Raw genomic sequence first — 21785 nt, 5'->3', positions numbered from 1 at the left:
ACTTTCAGTATCATCACTTTTTGTGCACAATGGAACATTAGCGTTTACAAAACTAAACAAAGTTATTGCCTCTACCTTTCTGAATGTTATGAGGTAGGTTCCTGAATTCATCTTGCCTTTGAGTATTCCATGGCTCTGAGAAGTATACAGGCAGTATCTATACAATTCCAGCTCACCCTGAGTAGTTATGTCCACATCCTTAACAGGAAATGCATAGAATAGAACGTAATGCATTGAGCTCAATAGAGTGTAGAGTTGAATTTTGCTGAAATCTACTATGTGCTAACTTCATGTAAACCTCATTATTTTACTTACCATATGATAGAGTAGTATGCAACCAATTTTATGAGTGTTCAACCTATGTTCGTGAAGATACTTTCAGAAACATCACCTTTTGTGCACAATGGAACATTAGCGTTTACAGAACTAAACAACGATATTGGCTGTTCCACTCTGAATGTGATGAGGTTGGTTCCTGAATTCAGCTTGCATTTCAGTATTCTGTGGCTCTGAATAGTGTACATGCATTATCTATACAGTTCTAGCTCACCCTGAGTGACTACGTACACATCCTTAACTCAAAATACATAGAATACAAAGTAATGCATTCAGGTCAATAGAGTGTTGAGATGAAAATTGCTGAAAACTGCTGTGTGCTAACTTGATGTAAGGTTTATTATTTGACTTACCATATGATTTAGAGTAGAATGCAACCAATAAGTGTTCAACCTATGTTCGTGAAGATACTTTCAGTAACATCACCTTTTGTACACAGTGGAACATTAGAGTTTACAGAACTAAACAACGATATTGGCTGTTCCACTCTGAATGTGATGAGGTTGGTTCCTGAATTCAGCTTGCATTTCAATATTCCGTGGCTCTGAATAGTGTACATGCATTATCTATACAGTTCCAGCTCACCGTGAATGGCTATGTACACATCCTTAACTCAAAATGCATGGAATACAAAGTAATGCATTCAGGTCAATAGAGTGTAGAGATGAATTTTGCTGAAAACTGCTATGTGATAACTTGATGTAAACCTTATTATTTTATTTACCATATGATTTAGAGTAGTATGCCACCAATGAGTGTTCTACCAACGTTCGAGAACATACTTTCAGTAACATCACCTTTTGTACACAATGGAACATTAGCGTTTACAAAACTAAAGAAAGATATTCCCTGTACCATTCTGAATGTTATGAGGTAGGTTCCTGAATTCATCTTGCATTTGAGTATTCCATGGCTCTGAGAAGTATACAGGCAATATCTATTTCATTCCAGCTCACCCTGAGTAGATATGTCCACATCCTTAGCAGGAAATGCATAGAATAGAAGGTAATGCATTGAGCTCAATAGAGTGTAGAGTTGAATTTTGCTGAAATCTACAATGTGCTAACTTGATGTAAACCTCATTATTTTACTTACCATATGATAGCGTAGTATGCAACCAATTTTATGAGTGTTCAACCTATGTTCGTGAAGATACTTTCAGTAACATCACCTTTTGTACACAATGGAACATTAGAGTTTACAGAACTAAACAACAATATTGGCTGTTCCACTCTGAATGTGATGAGGTTGGTTCCTGAATTCAGCTTGCATTTCCGTATTCCGTGGCTCTGAATAGTGTACATGCATTATCTATACAGTTCTAGCTCAGCCTGAGTGGCTATGTACACATCCTTAACTCAAAATACACAGTATACAACGTAATGCATTCAGGTCAATAGAGTGTAGAGATGAATTTTGCTGAAATCTGCAATGTGCTAACTTGATGTAAAGTTTATTATTTGACTTACCATATGATTTAGAGTGGTATGCAACCAATGAGTGTTCTACAAATGTTTGAAAAGATACTTTCAGTAACATCACCTTTTGTACACAACGGAACATTAGCGTTTACGGAGCTAAGCAAACATATTGCCTTTACCACTCTGAATGTTATGAGGTAGGTTCCTGAATTCATCTTGCATTTGAGTATTCCATGGCTCTGAGAAGTATACAGGCAATATCAATACAATTCCAGCTCACCCTGAGTTGTTATGTCCACATCCTTAACAGAAAACGCATAGAATAGAAGGTAATGCTTTCAGGTCAATAGAGTGTAGAGATGAATTTTGCTGAAAACTGCAATGTGCTAAATTGATGTAAAGTTTTTTATTTGACTTACCATATGATTTAGAGTAGTATGCAACCAATGAGTGTTCTACAAATGTTCGAAAAGCTACTTTCAGTAACATCACCTTTTGTACACAATGGAACATTAGCGTTTACGGAACTAAGCAAACATATTGCCTGTACCACTCTGAATGTTATGAGGTAGGTTCCTGAATTCATCTTGCATTTGAGTATTCCATTGCTCTGAATAGTGTACATGCAATATCTATACAATTCCAGCTCACCCTGATTAGTTATGTCCACATCCTTAACAGAAAATGCATAGAATAGAAGGTAATGCTTTGTGCTCAATAGAGTGTAGAGTTGAAATTCACTGAAAAGTACTATGTGCTAACATGATGTAAACATTATTTTACTTCCCATATGATTTATAGTATGCTACCAATTTTATGAGTGTTCTACCAATGTTCGAGAAGATACTTTCAGTATCATCACTTTTTGTGCACAATGGAACATTAGCGTTTACAAAACTAAACAAAGTTATTGCCTCTACCTTTCTGAATGTTATGAGGTAGGTTCCTGAATTCATCTTGCCTTTGAGTATTCCATGGCTCTGAGAAGTATACAGGCAGTATCTATACAATTCCAGCTCACCCTGAGTAGTTATGTCCACATCCTTAACAGGAAATGCATAGAATAGAAGGTAATGCATTGAGCTCAATAGAGTGTAGAGTTGAATTTTGCTGAAATCTACTATGTGCTAACTTGATGTAAACCTCATTATTTTACTTACCATATGATAGAGTAGTATGCAACCAATTTTATGAGTGTTCAACCTATGTTCGTGAAGATACTTTCAGTAACATCACCTTTTGTACACAGTGGAACATTAGAGTTTACAGAACTAAACAACGATATTGGCTGTTCCACTCTGAATGTGATGAGGTTGGTTCCTGAATTCAGCTTGCATTTCAATATTCCGTGGCTCTGAATAGTGTACATGCATTATCTATACAGTTCCAGCTCACCGTGAGTGGCTATGTACACATCCTTAACTCAAAATGCATGGAATACAAAGTAATGCATTCAGGTCAATAGAGTGTAGAGATGAATTTTGCTGAAAACTGCTATGTGATAACTTGATGTAAACCTTATTATTTTATTTACCATATGATTTAGAGTAGTATGCCACCAATGAGTGTTCTACCAACGTTCGAGAACATACTTTCAGTAACATCACCTTTTGTACACAATGGAACATTAGCGTTTACAAAACTAAAGAAAGATATTCCCTGTACCATTCTGAATGTTATGAGGTAGGTTCCTGAATTCATCTTGCATTTGAGTATTCCATGGCTCTGAGAAGTATACAGGCAATATCTATGCAATTCCAGCTCACCCTGAGTAGTTATGTCCACATCCTTAACAGGAAATGCATAGAATAGAAGGTAATGCATTGAGCTCAATAGAGTGTAGAGTTGAATTTTGCTGAAATCTACTATGTGCTAACTTGATGTAAACCTCATTATTTTACTTACCATATGATAGCGTAGTATGCAACCAATTTTATGAGTGTTCAACCTATGTTCGTGAATATACTTTCAGTAACATCACCTTTTGTACACAGTGGAACATTAGAGTTTACAGAACTAAACAACGATATTGGCTGTTCCACTCTGAATGTGATGAGGTTGGTTCCTGAATTCAGCTTGCATTTCAGTATTCCATGGCTCTGAATAGTGTACCTGCATTATCTATACAGTTCCAGCTCACCCTGAGTGGCTATGTACACATCCTTAACTCAAAATGCATGGAATACAAAGTAATGCATTCAGGTCAATAGAGTGTAGAGATGAATTTTGCTGAAAACTGTTATGTGATAACTTGATGTAAACCTTATTATTTTATTTACCATATGATTTAGAGTAATATGCAACCAATGAGTGTTCTACCAACGTTCGAGAACATACCTTCAGTAACATCAACTTTTGTACACAATGGAACATTCGCGTTTACAGAACTAAACAAAGATATTGCCTGTACTACTCTAAATATTATGAGGTAGGTTCCTGAATTCATCTTGCATTTGACTATTCCATGGCTCCGAGAAGTATACAGGCATTACCGATACTATTCCAGCTCACCCTGAGTTGTTATGTCCACATCCTTAACAGAAAATGCATAGAATAGAAGGTAATGCATTGAGCTCAATAGTGTTTAGAGTTGAATTTTGTTGAAAACTACTATGTTCTAACTTGATGTAAACCTTATTATTTTACTTTCCATATGATTTAGAGTAGTATGCAACCAGTTTTATGAGTGTTCTACCAATGTTCGAGAAGATACTTTCAGTATCATCACTTTTTGTGCACAATGGAACATTAGCGTTTACAGAACTAAACAAAGATACTTCCTGTACCACTCTGAATGTTATGAGGTAGGTTCCTGAATTCATCTTGCATTTGAGTATTCCATAGCTCTGAGATGTATGCAGGCAATATTTATACAATTCCAGCTCACCCTGAGTAGTTATGTCTACATCCTTAACAGAAAATGCATAGAATAGAAGCTAATGCTTTGAGCTCAATAGAGTGTAGATTTGAATTTTGCTGAAAACTACCATGTGCTAACATGATGTAAACATTATTTTACTTCCCATATGATTTATAGTATGCTACCAATCTTATGAGTGTTCTACTAATGTTCAAAAAGATACTTTCAGTATCATCACTTTTTGTGCACAATGGAAGATTAGCATTTACAGAACTAAACAATGACATTGCCTGTACCATTCTGAATGTTATGAGGTAGGTTCCTGAATTCATCTTGCATTTGAGTATTCCATGGCTCTGAGAAGTATACAGGCATTATCTATACAATTCCAGCTCACCCTGAGTGGCTACGTACACATCCTTAACTCAAAATACATAGAATACAACGTAATGCATTCAGGTCAATAGAGTGTAGAGATGCATTTTGCTGAAAACTGCAATGTGCTAACTTGATGTAAAGTTTATTATTTGACTTACCATATGATTTAGAGTGGTATGCAACCAATGAGTGTTCTACAAATGTTCGAAAAGATACTTTCAGTAACATCACCTTTTGTACACAATGGAACATTAGCGTTTACGGAACTAAGCAAGCATTTTGCCTGTACCACTCTGAATGTTATGAGGTAGGTTCCTGAATTCAGCTTGCATTTCAGTTTTCCGTGACTCTGAATAGTGTACATGCATTATCTATACAGTTCCAGCTCACCCTGAGTAGTTATGTCCACATCCTTAACAGAAAATGCATCGAATAGAAGGTAATGCACTGAACTCAATAGAGTTTAGCGTTGAATTTTGCTGAAAACTACTATGTGCTAACTTGATGTAAATCTTATTATTTTACCTTCCTTATGATTTAGATTAGTATGCAACCAGTTTTATGAGTGTTCTACCAATGTTCGAGAAGATACTTTCAGTAACATCACCTTTTGTACAGAATGGAACATTAGCGTTTACAGAACTAAACAAAGATATTGCCTGTACCACTCTGAATGTTATGAGGTAGGTTCCTGAATTCATCTTGCATTTGAGTATTCCATAGCTCTGAGAAGTATACAGGCAATATTTATACAATTCCAGCTCACCCGGAGTAGTTATGTCCACATCCTTAACAGAAAATGCATAGAATACAAGGTAATGCATTGAGCTCAATAGAGTGTAGAGTTGAATTTTGCTGAAATCTACTATGTGCTAACTTGATGTAAACCTCATTATTTTACTTACCATATGATAGAGTAGTATGCAACCAATTTTATGAGTGTTCAACCTATGTTCGTGAAGATACTTTCAGAAACATCACCTTTTGTGCACAATGGAACATTAGCGTTTACAGAACTAAACAACGATATTGGCTGTTCCACTCTGAATGTGATGAGGTTGGTTCCTGAATTCAGCTTGCATTTCAGTATTCTGTGGCTCTGAATAGTGTACATGCATTATCTATACAGTTCTAGCTCACCCTGAGTGACTACGTACACATCCTTAACTCAAAATACATAGAATACAAAGTAATGCATTCAGGTCAATAGAGTGTTGAGATGAAAATTGCTGAAAACTGCTGTGTGCTAACTTGATGTAAGGTTTATTATTTGACTTACCATATGATTTAGAGTAGAATGCAACCAATAAGTGTTCAACCTATGTTCGTGAAGATACTTTCAGTAACATCACCTTTTGTACACAGTGGAACATTAGAGTTTACAGAACTAAACAACGATATTGGCTGTTCCACTCTGAATGTGATGAGGTTGGTTCCTGAATTCAGCTTGCATTTCAATATTCCGTGGCTCTGAATAGTGTACATGCATTATCTATACAGTTCCAGCTCACCGTGAGTGGCTATGTACACATCCTTAACTCAAAATGCATGGAATACAAAGTAATGCATTCAGGTCAATAGAGTGTAGAGATGAATTTTGCTGAAAACTGCTATGTGATAACTTGATGTAAACCTTATTATTTTATTTACCATATGATTTAGAGTAGTATGCCACCAATGAGTGTTCTACCAATGTTCGAGAACATACTTTCAGTAACATCACCTTTTGTACACAATGGAACATTAGCGTTTACAAAACTAAAGAAAGATATTGCCTGTACCATTCTGAATGTTATGAGGTAGGTTCCTGAAATCATCTTGCATTTGAGTATTCCATGGCTCTGAGAAGTATACAGGCAATATCTATACAATTCCAGCTCACCCTGAGTAGTTATGTCCACATCCTTAACAGGAAATGCATAGAATAGAAGGTAATGCATTGAGCTCAATAGAGTGTAGAGTTGAATTTTGCTGAAATCTACTATGTGCTAACTTGATGTAAACCTCATTATTTTACTTACCATATGATAGCGTAGTATGCAACCAATTTTATGAGTGTTCAACCTATGTTCGTGAATATACTTTCAGTAACATCACCTTTTGTACACAGTGGAACTTTAGAGTTTACAGAACTAAACAACGATATTGGCTGTTCCACTCTGAATGTGATGAGGTTGGTTCCTGAATTCAGCTTGCATTTCAGTATTCCATGGCTCTGAATAGTGTACATGCATTATCTATACAGTTCCAGCTCACCCTGAGTGGCTATGTACACATCCTTAACTCAAAATGCATGGAATACAAAGTAATGCATTCAGGTCAATAGAGTGTAGAGATGAATTTTGCTGAAAACTGTTATGTGATAACTTGATGTAAACCTTATTATTTTATTTACCATATGATTTAGAGTAGTATGCAACCAATGAGTGTTCTTCCAACGTTCGAGAACATACTTTCAGTAACATCAACTTTTGTACACAATGGAACATTCGCGTTTACAGAACTAAACAAAGATATTGCCTGTACTACTCTAAATATTATGAGGTAGGTTCCTGAATTCATCTTGCATTTGACTATTCCATGGCTCCGAGAAGTATACAGGGATTACCGATACTATTCCAGCTCACCCTGAGTTGTTATGTCCACATCCTTAACAGAAAATGCATAGAATAGAAGGTAATGCATTGAGCTCAATAGTGTTTAGAGTTGAATTTTGTTGAAAACTACTATGTTCTAACTTGATGTAAACCTTATTATTTTACTTTCCATATGATTTAGAGTAGTATGCAACCAGTTTTATGAGTGTTCTACCAATGTTCGAGAAGATACTTTCAGTATCATCACTTTTTGTGCACAATGGAACATTAGCGTTTACAGAACTAAACAAAGATACTTCCTGTACCACTCTGAATGTTATGAGGTAGGTTCCTGAATTCATCTTGCATTTGAGTATTCCATAGCTCTGAGATGTATGCAGGCAATATTTATACAATTCCAGCTCACCCTGAGTAGTTATGTCTACATCCTTAACAGAAAATGCATAGAATAGAAGCTAATGCTTTGAGCTCAATAGAGTGTAGATTTGAATTTTGCTGAAAACTACCATGTGCTAACATGATGTAAACATTATTTTACTTCCCATATGATTTATAGTATGCTACCAATCTTATGAGTGTTCTACTAATGTTCAAAAAGATACTTTCAGTATCATCACTTTTTGTGCACAATGGAAGATTAGCGTTTACAGAACTAAACAATGACATTGCCTGTACCATTCTGAATGTTATGAGGTAGGTTCCTGAATTCATCTTGCATTTGAGTATTCCATGGCTCTGAGAAGTATACAGGCATTATCTATACAATTCCAGCTCACCCTGAGTGGCTATGTACACATCCTTAACTCAAAATACATAGAATACAACGTAATGCATTCAGGTCAATAGAGTGTAGAGATGCATTTTGCTGAAAACTGCAATGTGCTAACTTGATGTAAAGTTTATTATTTGACTTACCATATGATTTAGAGTGGTATGCAACCAATGAGTGTTCTACAAATGTTCGAAAAGATACTTTCAGTAACATCACCTTTTGTACACAATGGAACATTAGCGTTTACGGAACTAAGCAAGCATTTTGCCTGTACCACTCTGAATGTTATGAGGTAGGTTCCTGAATTCAGCTTGCATTTCAGTTTTCCATGACTCTGAATAGTGTACATGCATTATCTATACAGTTCCAGCTCACCCTGAGTAGTTATGTCCACATCCTTAACAGAAAATGCATCGAATAGAAGGTAATGCACTGAACTCAATAGAGTTTAGCGTTGAATTTTGCTGAAAACTACTATGTGCTAACTTGATGTAAATCTTATTATTTTACCTTCCTTATGATTTAGATTAGTATGCAACCAGTTTTATGAGTGTTCTACCAATGTTCGAGAAGATACTTTCAGTAACATCACCTTTTGTACAGAATGGAACATTAGCGTTTACAGAACTAAACAAAGATATTGCCTGTACCACTCTGAATGTTATGAGGTAGGTTCCTGAATTCATCTTGCATTTGAGTATTCCATAGCTCTGAGAAGTATACAGGCAATATTTATACAATTCCAGCTCACCCTGAGTAGTTATGTCCACATCCTTAACAGAAAATGCATAGAATACAAGGTAATGCATTGAGCTCAATAGAGTGTAGAGTTGAATTTTGCTGAAATCTACTATGTGCTAACTTGATGTAAACCTCATTATTTTACTTACCATATGATAGAGTAGTATGCAACCAATTTTATGAGTGTTCAACCTATGTTCGTGAAGATACTTTCAGAAACATCACCTTTTGTGCACAATGGAACATTAGCGTTTACAGAACTAAACAACGATATTGGCTGTTCCACTCTGAATGTGATGAGGTTGGTTCCTGAATTCAGCTTGCATTTCAGTATTCTGTGGCTCTGAATAGTGTACATGCATTATCTATACAGTTCCAGCTCACCCTGAGTAGTTATGTCCACATCCTTAACAGAAAATGCATCGAATAGAAGGTAATGCAGTGAACTCAATAGAGTTTAGCGTTGAATTTTGCTGAAAACTACTATGTGCTAACTTGATGTAAATCTTATTATTTTACCTTCCTTATGATTTAGATTAGTATGCAACCAGTTTTATGAGTGTTCTACCAATGTTCGAGAAGATACTTTCAGTAACATCACCTTTTGTACAGAATGGAACATTAGCGTTTACAGAACTAAACAAAGATATTGCCTGTACCACTCTGAATGTTATGAGGTAGGTTCCTGAATTCATCTTGCATTTGAGTATTCCATAGCTCTGAGAAGTATACAGGCAATATTTATACAATTCCAGCTCACCCTGAGTAGTTATGTCCACATCCTTAACAGAAAATGCATAGAATACAAGGTAATGCATTGAGCTCAATAGAGTGTAGAGTTGAATTTTGCTGAAATCTACTATGTGCTAACTTGATGTAAACCTCATTATTTTACTTACCATATGATAGAGTAGTATGCAACCAATTTTATGAGTGTTCAACCTATGTTCGTGAAGATACTTTCAGAAACATCACCTTTTGTGCACAATGGAACATTAGCGTTTACAGAACTAAACAACGATATTGGCTGTTCCACTCTGAATGTGATGAGGTTGGTTCCTGAATTCAGCTTGCATTTCAGTATTCTGTGGCTCTGAATAGTGTACATGCATTATCTATACAGTTCTAGCTCACCCTGAGTGACTACGTACACATCCTTAACTCAAAATACATAGAATACAAAGTAATGCATTCAGGTCAATAGAGTGTTGAGATGAAAATTGCTGAAAACTGCTGTGTGCTAACTTGATGTAAGGTTTATTATTTGACTTACCATATGATTTAGAGTAGAATGCAACCAATAAGTGTTCAACCTATGTTCGTGAAGATACTTTCAGTAACATCACCTTTTGTACACAGTGGAACATTAGAGTTTACAGAACTAAACAACGATATTGGCTGTTCCACTCTGAATGTTATGAGGTAGGTTCCTGAATTCATCTTGCATTTGAGTATTCCATGGCTCTGAGAAGTATACAGGCAATATCTATACAATTCCAGCTCACCCTGAGTAGTTATGTCCACATCCTTAACAGGAAATGCATAGAATAGAAGGTAATGCATTGAGCTCAATAGAGTGTAGAGTTGAATTTTGCTGAAATCTACTATGTGCTAACTTGATGTAAACCTCATTATTTTACTTACCATATGATAGCGTAGTATGCAACCAATTTTATGAGTGTTCAACCTATGTTCGTGAATATACTTTCAGTAACATCACCTTTTGTACACAGTGGAACTTTAGAGTTTACAGAACTAAACAACGATATTGGCTGTTCCACTCTGAATGTGATGAGGTTGGTTCCTGAATTCAGCTTGCATTTCAGTATTCCATGGCTCTGAATAGTGTACATGCATTATCTATACAGTTCCAGCTCACCCTGAGTGGCTATGTACACATCCTTAACTCAAAATGCATGGAATACAAAGTAATGCATTCAGGTCAATAGAGTGTAGAGATGAATTTTGCTGAAAACTGTTGCGTGATAACTTGATGTAAACCTTATTATTTTATTTACCATATGATTTAGAGTAGTATGCAACCAATGAGTGTTCTTCCAACGTTCGAGAACATACTTTCAGTAACATCAACTTTTGTACACAATGGAACATTCGCGTTTACAGAACTAAACAAAGATATTGCCTGTACCACTCTGAATGTTATGAGGTAGGTTCCTGAATTCATCTTGCATTTGAGTATTCCATAGCTCTGAGAAGTATACAGGCAATATTTATACAATTCCAGCTCACCCGGAGTAGTTATGTCCACATCCTTAACAGAAAATGCATAGAATACAAGGTAATGCATTGAGCTCAATAGAGTGTAGAGTTGAATTTTGCTGAAAACTACTATGTGATAACTTGATGTAAACCTTATTATTTTACTTACCATTTGATTTAGAGTAGTATGCAGCCAATTTTATGAGTGTGCTACCAATGTTCGAGAAGTTACTTTCGGTAACATCACCTTTTGTACACAAAGGAACATTTGCATTTACAGAACTAAACAAAGATATTGGCTTTTCCACTCTAAATGTTATGAGGTAGTTATGAGGTTATGAGTATCCATTTCAATGTTGCTCAAAAGTACGATGTGAACTTGATATAAGGCTTTTAATTTTACTTACCATATATATTTAGAGTTGTTGGCAACTAGTTTTATGTGTGCGCTCCTAAAGTTACAGAAGTTACTTTCAGTAATATCACCTTTTGCACAGAATGGAGCTTTAGTGTTACAAGAAAGCCAATGCCAATTCCAATGTAAATTTATTTACATTTATTTATAGATTTATTTTGGGTATTCCACAGTTCTAAGCAATATTCTATACTATCAAACAAAATGCATACAATAGAAAGTAATGAATTTAGATGAAAAGATTATACATTTCAAATTTGTTCCAAAGTACTAAGTGCCAACTTGACGTCAACCTTCTAATTTTATTACCATTTAATTTAGAGTTGTCTGCAGGTAGCATTATGTATGTGCTCCGAACGTCAATGCCAGTTCCAATATAAATGCTGTGCTGTAACTACCTGAATAGAGATTTAATTTGGGTACTCCGTGTTTCTGAGCAGTATTCATGCACTTTCTCTGTAGTTGCACCTCAATCTGAATAGTTACATTCACATTCATAAAACAAAATGTACTCAATGGAAAGTAATGCACAGATTAAGAGTATACATTTCTATTTCACTCAAAAGTACTAAGTGCAAACTTGATGTAAACCTTTTGATTTTACTTGACATATGATTTCAAGTCTTCTGCAACTAGTTTTATGTGTGTGCTCCTTACATTACTGAAATTACTTTCAGCGAATATCCTTTTCAACAGAACAGTGCTAAAGCATTTTCAGAGCAAAAGAAAGCCAATGCCATTTCCAATGTAATTGTTATGCGGTAACTACCTGAATACAGATTTATTTTGGGTATTCCATCGTTCTGAGCACTCCATGCAGTTTCTGTACAGCTGCACCGCAACCTGAATGACCATAAGACAAAGGAGCAGAAGTCGGCCATTCCACCCACCGAGTCTCCTCCGCCATTTAATCATTAGCTGATCCATTTTCCCATTTAGTCCCCCCTCCCACCTTCTCACCATAACCTTCGATGCCCTGACTGCACAGATACTTGTCAATCTCTGCCTTAAATATAACCAATGACTTGACCTCCACTACCACCCTTGGCAACAAATTCCATAGATTCACCACCCTCTGGCGAAAAATAATTCTTTGCATCTCTGTTCTGAAAAGGCGCCCTTCAATCCTTAAGTCATGCCCTTTTGTGACTAGACTCCCCCACCATGGGAAACAACTTTGCCACATCCACTCTGTCCATGCCTTTCAACATTCGAAATGTTTCTATGAGGTCCCCCCTCATTCTTCTAAACCCCAAGGAGTACAGTCCAAGAATGATCAAACGTTCCTCATATGTTAACCCACTCATTCCCAGAATCATTCTAGTGAAACTTCTCTGAATCCTTTCCAATGTCAGTACATCCTTTCTTAAATAGAAGCCCAAAACTGCACACAGTACTCCATGTGAGGCCTTATAGAGCCTCAACATCAGAGCCCTGCTCCTATACTCTATTTCTCTAGAAATGAATGCCAACATTGCATTGGCCTTCTTCGCCACCGACTCAACCTGGAGGTTAACCTTAAGGGTATACTGCACGAGGACTCCCAAGTCCCGTTGCATCTCAGAACTTTGAATTCTCTTCCCATTTAAATAATATTCTGCCCATTTATTTCTTCTACCATAATGCATGACCATACACTTTCCAACATTGTGTTTCATTTGCCACTTCTTTGCCCATTCTCCCAATCTGTCCAAGTCTCTCTGCAGACTGTTTCCTCAGCACTACCGGCCCCTCCACCTATCTGTGTATCATCAGCAAACTTAGCCACAAAGCCATCTACTCCATAATCCAAATCATTGATATACAATGGAAAAAGTAGCGAAACCAACACGGACCCTGTGGAACACTACTGGTAACTGGCAGCCAACCAGAATGGGATCCCTTTATTCCCACTCTCTGTTTCCTGCCAATCAGTCAACACTCTATCCAGGTATGTAACTTACCCCTAATTCCATGGGCTCTTACCTTGTTTAGCAGCCTCATGTGCGGCACCTTGTCAAAGGCCTTCTGAACATCCAAATACACAAAATCCACTCCATCTCCCTTGTCTAGCCTACTTGTAATTTCCTAAAAAAATTGCAATAGGTTTGTCAGGTATGATTTTCCTTTAAGGAAACCATGCTGAGTTCTGCCTATCTTGTCATATGCCTCCAGGTACTCCGTAACCCCATCCTTGACAATTGACTCCAACAACTTCCCAACCACCGATGTCAAGCTAACAGGTCTATAATTTCCTTTTTGCTTCCTTGCCCCCTTCTTAAATAGCGGAGTGACATTTGCAATCTTCCAGTCCTCTGGAACCATACCAGAATCTATTGACTTTTGAAAGATCATTGTTAATGCCTCCGCAATCTCCACTGCTACTTCCTTCAGAACATGAGGGTGCATTCCATCTGGTCCAGGAGATTTATTTACGCTTAGACTATTCTGCTTCCTGAGTACTTTCTCTGTCGTAATTGTGACTATGCACACTTCTCTTCTCTGACACCCTTGAGTGTCCAGTATACTGCTGATGTCTTCCTCAGTGAAGACTGATGCAAAATACTCATTCAGTTCCTCCGTCATCTCCTTATCTCCCATTAAATTTCTCCAGCATCATTTTCTACCGGTCCTATATCTATTCTCACCTGTCTTTTACTCTTTATATACTTGAAAAAGCTCTTAGTATCCTCTTTGATATTATTTGTTAGCTTGCTTTCATAGTTCATCTTTTCCCTCTTAATGACCTTCTTCATTACCTTTTGTAAGCTTTTAAAAACTTCCCAATCCTCTGTCTCCCCACTAATTTTTGCTTCCTTGTATGCCCACTCCTTAGCTTTTACTTTGGCTTTGACTTTTCTTAGCAGCCATGGTTGCATCCTTTTTTCATTTGAAAATTTCTTCTTTTTTGGAATATATCTGTCTTGCACCTTCCTCACTTCTCGCATAAACTCCAGCCACTGCTGCTCTGCCGTCCTTCCCACTAGTGTCTCTTTCCAGTCAATCTTGGCCACTTCCTCTCTCATGCCACTGTACTTTCCTTTACTCCACGGAAATACTGACACATTGGATTTCAGCTTCTCTTTTTCAAATTTCATGGTGAACTCAATCACGTTATGATCACTGTCTCCTAAGGGTTCCTTCACCTCAATCTCTCTAATCACCTCTGGTTCATTCCACAATACCCAATCCAGTACAGCCAATCCCCTAGTGGGCTCAACAACAAGCTGTTCTAAAAAGCCATCTCATAGGTATTCTACAAATTCTGTCTCTTGAGATCCAGTGCCAACCAGATTTTCCCAATCCACTCACATGTTAAAATCCCCTACAATTATCTTAACACTGCCCTTCTGGCAAGCCTTTTCTATTTCCTGTTGTAATTTGTAGTCCACATCACTGCAGCTGTTAGGAGGTCTGTATATAACTGCCATCAAGGTCCTTTTACCCCTGCGATTTCTTAGCTCAACCCATAAAGATTCTGCACCTTCTGATCCTATGTCATCTCGTTCTAATGATTTAATATCATTTCTTACCAATAAAGCCACCCCCTCTGCCTACCTGCCTATCCTTCTGATACACTGTGTATTCTTGGACGTTCAGCTCCCAGAGACATGCATCCTTTAGCCACGTCTCAGTGATGGCCACAATATCATACCTGCCAACCTGTAGCTGTACAACAAGATCATCCACCTTATTCCTTATGCTGCGTGCACTTAAGTATAACACCTTAAGTCCAGTATTTGGTACCTTTTGCTTTGTTTGCACTGCAACTTTATTGCACAGCAACTCATCCCAATGGCTGCAAATTTGCCCCATCACCTGCCTGTCCTTCCTGACATCTTTCCTGACTATCTTAGATTTAATTCTGTTTCCTCCCTCCTCCGCTCTATCATTCTGGTTCCCATCCCCCTGCCAAATTAGTTTAAACCCTCCCTAACAGCTCTATTAAAACTTCCTGGCAGGATATTTGTCCCCTTCGGGTTCAGGTGTAACCCGTCCTTTTTGAGCAGGTCATAAGAGAATCTGAAGATTCATAATCACAGAAGAGATTCCAATGATCCAAGAATCTGAAGCCCTGCCGCCTGCACCAGTCTCTCAGCCACGCATTCATCTGCCTGAATCTACTACTCTTGCCTTCACTAGCACGTGGCACAGGTAGCAACCCTGAGATTACTACCCTCAAGGGCCTGCTTCTCATCTTCCTTCCTAACTCCCGTAAATCTCTTTTCAGGACCTCCTCCCTTTTCCTGTCTATGTCACTGGTACCAAGATGTACCAAGACAGCTGGCTGCCCCCCTCTCTCTTCAGAATATTCTGGACCTGATCTGAGACATCCTGTATCCTGGCACCTGGGAAGCAACACACCATGTGGATATCTCTATCAGGCTCACAGAATCTCCTGTCCGCTCCCCTGATGATGGAATCCCCTATGACTACCGCATTCCTCTTCTCCCTCCTTCTCTTCTGCACAACAGCACCAAGCTCAGTGCCAGAGACCCAGTCACCATGGCCGTCCCCTGTCAGGTCATCCCCCTCAACAGCATCCAAAATGATATACGTTGCTGGGGGGGGGGGGGCAGCCACAGGGATGCTCTCCACTATCTGGGCATTTCCCTTCCCTCTCCTGACAGTCACCCAGTTTTCTGACCCCTGTAGCCTAGGGATGACTACCTCCCTGTAGCTCCTGTCTATCACCTCTTCACTTTTCCAAATAAGCAGTAGGTCATCAAGCTGCAGCTCCAGATCCTTAACACGGTCTCTGAGGAGCTGCATCTCGGTGCACCTGGTGCAAATATGGCAATCAGGTCTCCCAGGATTCCCACATCTGGTACCCTGAACAAAGCACTAACCCTACAGACATGCTACCTAATTCTACAGGAATGAAACAAGGAAAAATAAGTCTACTCACCCAATTACCTTGCCAAACACACTTTTTAAACTGTTAGCTTGTACCATTAGCTGTGTGAGCCCTGCTGTTCCTCCATCTGTCCAGGTCGATTTGCCAAGGGGAAAAGAAGAGTTGGTGCTTCACTCTCACTTCTTCCTGTTACCACCTAAGCCCGTTGAGCCAAAGCCCAACACTGTGTTTATATTTATAAAACAACTTGCACGCAATAGAAAGTAATGCATTCAGATGGAAAAGGTATACATTTCAATTTTGCTCAAAAGTACTAAGTGATTTACTAGGATGTTACCTGGGTTTCAGCACTTAAGTTACAGAGAAAGGTTGAACAAGTTAGGTCTCTATTCATTGGAGCGTAGAAGGTTGAGGGGGGATTTGATCGAGGTATTTAAAATGTTGAGAGGGATAGATAGAGTTGACGTGAATAGGCTGTTTCCATTGAGAGTAGGGGAGATTCAAACGAGAGGACATGATTTGAGAGTTAGGGGGCAAAAGTTTAAGGGAAACACGAGGGGGTATTTCTTTACTCAGAGAGTGATAGCTGTGTGGAATGAGCTTCCTGTAGAAGTAGTAGAGGCCAGTTCAGTTGTATCATTTAAGGTAAAATTGGATAGGTATATGGACAGGAAAGGAGTGGAGGGTTATGGGCTGAGTGCGGGTAGATGGGACTAGGTGAGATTAAGAGTTCGGCACAGACTAGGAGGGCCGGAATGGCCTGTTTCCGTGCTGTGATTGTTATATGGTTATATGGTTATATGATAACATGATGTAAAGCATTTAGTTTTACTTGCCATATGATTTAGCGTTGTCTGCAACTAGTTTTATGTGCTTGTTGCTATATTTACAGAAGTTACTAACAGTAATATCAGCTTTTGCACAGAATAGAGCTTTAGCATTTTCAGAGCAAATGAAAGCCAGTGCCAGTTCCAATGTAAATGCTAGTTCATAGCATTATTCATATAGTTTTCGTACAGTTGCACCTCAACCTGAATAGTTGTCCATATTCATAAAACAAACTGCACACAATAGAAAGTAATGCATTCAGATGAAAGGAGTATTCATTTCAATTTTCCTCAAAATTAATAAGTACAAACTTGCTGTAAACCTTTTAATTTCACTTGCCATATGATTTAGAGTCACCTGCAACCAGTTTTATGTGTGTGCTCCTTACGTTACTGAAATTACTTTCAGTGAATAACCTTTCCATCAATACAGAGGTTCTGCATTTTCTGAGCAAAAGGAAGCCAATGCTTGTTCAAATGTTGGTGCTATGTAGGAACTACCTGAATACAGATTTATTTTGGATATTCCATGGTTCTGAGTGGTATTCATGCAGTTTTTGTACAGATGCAGCTCAACCTGAAAAGTTGTCCATATTCATAAAACAAACTGCACACAATAGAAAGTAATGCATTCAGATGAAAAGAGTATGAATTTTGCTCAGAAGTACTCAGTGCTAACTTGATGAGAACCTTTTCATTTTATTTACCATGTGATTTAGAGTTGTCTACAATTAGTTTTATGTTTGTGCTCCTACATTTACAGAATTTACTAATACTAATATCACCTTTAGCACAGAATAGAGCTTTAGCGTTTTCAGAGCAAATGAAAGTCAATGCCAGTTCCAATATAAATCCTATGTGGTAACTACTTGAATACAGATTTATTTTGGGTCTTCCATGGTTCTGAGCACTATTCATGCAGTTTTTGTACAGCTGCACCTCAACCTGTATAGTTAAGTCCACACAATAAAACAAAATGCACGCAATAGAAACAAAAGCATTCAGAAGAAAATAGTATACATCTCAAATTTGCTCAAAAGTGCTAAGTGATAGTTTGATGTCAGTTCTAATTTTATTTACCATTTGATTTATAGTTGTCTGCAAGTAGCTTTATGTGTCTGTTCCTAAGGTTTTACAGAAGGTACTTTCAGTAATATCACCTTTCACACAGAATAGAGCTTCAGCATTTTCAGAGTAAATGAAAGCCAGTGCCAGTTGCAATGTAAATGCAATGTGGTAACTACTTGAATACAGATTTCTTTTGTATATTCCATGGTTCTATTTGTGCAGTTTTCATACAGTTGCACCTCAACCTGAATAGTTATCCATATTCATAAACCAAACTGCACACAATAGAAAGTAATGCATTCAAGTGAAAAGAGTATCCATTTCAATTTTGCTCAAAAGTACTAAGTGCTAATTTGATGTAACCAGTTTAATTTCACTTACCATATAACCATATAACAATTATAGCACAGAAACAGGCCATCTCGGCCCTTCTAGTCCGTGCCAAACACTTACTTTCACCTAGTCCCTCTGGCCCGCACTCAGCCTATAACCCTCCATTCCTTTCCTGTCCATATACCTATCCAATTTTACTTTAAATGACAATACCAAACTTGCCTCTACCACTTCTACTGGAAGCTTGCTCCATGCAGCTACCACTCTCTGAGTAAATAAATTCCCCTCATGTTACCCTTAAACTCTTGCCCCCTAACTCTCAACTCATGTCCTCTTGTTTGAATCTCCCCTACTCTCAATGGAAAAAGCCTATCCATGTCAACTCTATCTATCCCCCTCATAATTTTAAATACCTCTATCAAGACCTCCCTCAACCTTCTATGCTGCAAAGAATAAAGACCAAACTTGTTCAACCTTTCCTTTTAACTTAGGTGCTGAAACCCAGGTAACATTCTAGTAAATCTTCTCTGTACTCTCTCTATTTTGTTGATTTATTGATATATTCTATTGATATGATTTAGAGCTGTCTGCAACTAGTTTTATGTGTGTGCTCCTAAAGTTACAGAAGTTATTTTCAGTAATATCACCTTTTGCACAGAATAGGGCTTTAGCATTACAGAGCAAATGAAAGTCAATGCCAGTTCCAATGTACATACTATGTGTTAACTAACTGAATACTGATTTAATTTGGGTATTCCATGGTTCTGTGCACTATTTATGCAGTTTCTATACATTTGCACCTCAACCTGAATAGCTAAGTCCATATTATTACACAAAATGCACACAATAGAAAGTAATGCATTCAGAAGAAAATAGCATGCATTTCAAATTTGCTCAAAAGTACTAAGTGCCAACTTGATGTCAACCCTCTAATCTTACTTACCATTTGATTTAGAGCTGTCTGCAACTTGTTTTATGTGTGTGCTCCTAATGTTACAGAAGTTATTTTCAGTAATATCACCTTTTGCACAGAATAGACTTTTAGCGTTACAGAGCAAATGAAAGCCAATGCCAGTTCCAATGTAAATGCTATGTGGTAACTCCATGAATAGAGATTTATTTTAGGTATTCCATGGTTCTGAGCAGTATTCGTGCAGTTTTCGTACAGTTGCACCTCAACCTGAATACTTGAGTTTGTACAATAAAACAAAATTCACACAATAGAAAGTACAGCATTCAAATGAAGAGTATAAATTTCAAATTTGCTCAAAAGTACTAAGTACTAACTTGATGACAACGTTCTCATTTTACTTACCATTTGATTTAGAGTTGTCTGCAAGTAGCATTATGTGTGTGTTCCTAAATTTTTACAGAAGTTACTTTCAGTAATATGACCTTTTGCTAAGTGATAACTACCTGAATAAAGATTTATATTACGTGTTCCATGCTTCTGAGCACTATTCATGCAGTTTCTCTACAATTGCGCCTCAACCTGAATAGTTGCCCATATTCATAAAAAATGCACAATAGAAAGTAATGCACAGATGAAAAGAGTATACATTTCAATTTTGCTCAAAAGTACAAAGTGCAAACTTGATGTAAACATTTTAATTTTACTTGCCATATGATTTAGAGTAGTCTGCCACCAGTTTTACCTGTGTGCTCCTTACATTAGTGAAATAACTTCAAGTCAAGGACCTTTACAACAGAGCAGAGCTTCTGCATTTCAGAGTAAAAGAAAGCCAAAGCCTGTTCCAATGTAAATGCTATGTGATAACTACCAGAATACAGATTTATTTTGGGTATTCCATGGTCCTGAGCATTATTCATTCAGTGTCTGTAGAGTTGCAACTCAACTTGTCCATATTCATAAAACAGAACGCACATAATAGAAAGTAATGCATTCAGCTGAAAAGAGTATCCGTTTCAAATTTGCTCTGAAGTACTAAGTGCTAATTTGATGTCAACCTTCTAATTTTACTTACCATTTGATTTAGAGTTGTCTGCAAGTAGTTTTATGTGTGTGCTCTGTACGTTACTGAAATTACTTTCAGTTAAGTACCTTTTCAACAGAACAAAGCTTCTGCATTTTCAGAGCGAAAGAAAGCTTTTGCTATGTAAATATGTAAACCTGTTCCAGTGTAAATGCTATGTGTTAACTACCTGAATACAGATTTATTTTGGATATTCAGTGGTTCTCAACACTATTCATAAAGTATATGTACAGTTGCAGCTCTACCTGAATAGCTGTCCATATTCATAAATCAAAATGCTCACAATAGAAAGAAATGCATTCAGATGAAAGTAGTATCCATTTCAATGTTGCTCAAAATTAGTTAGTGCTAATCTGATGTAAACCTTCCAATTTTATTTAACATATGATTTAGAGTTGTTTGCAACTTGTTTTATGTGTGTGGTCCTAAATTTACAGAAGTTACTATGAGTAATATCACCTTTTGCAATGAATAGAGCTTTAGCATTTTCAGATGAAATAAATGCCAAAGCAACTTCCAACGTAAATGCTATGTGCCTGAATACAGATTAATTTTGGGTATTCCATGGTTCTGTTCATGCAGTTTCTGTACAGTTGCACCTGAAGCTGAATAGTTAAGTCCATAGTATATAAAAAAATGCAAACAATAGAAAGTAATAGATTCAGATGAAAAGTGTATACATTTCTAATTTCCTCAAAAGTACTAAATGCTAACTTGATGTCAATTTTCTAACATTTTAATACTGTACTATTTGCCATATGATTTAGAGTAGTCTACAACCAGTTTTGTGTGTGTGCTCCTTACATTACTGAAATAACTTCCAGCGAAAACCCTTTTCAACAGAACAGAGCTTCTGTGTTTTCAGAGAAAACGAAAGCCAATGCCAGTTCCAATGTAAATGCTATGAGGTAACTACCTGACTACAGATTTGCTTTAGGGATTCCATGGTTCTGAGCTCTAGTCATGCAGTATCTCTACAATTGCAC

The sequence above is a fragment of the Hemitrygon akajei genome, chromosome 12 (assembly GCF_048418815.1).
Source record: "Hemitrygon akajei chromosome 12, sHemAka1.3, whole genome shotgun sequence".
NCBI lineage: Eukaryota > Metazoa > Chordata > Chondrichthyes > Myliobatiformes > Dasyatidae > Hemitrygon > Hemitrygon akajei.
This window is presented reverse-complemented; position numbering follows the sequence as displayed.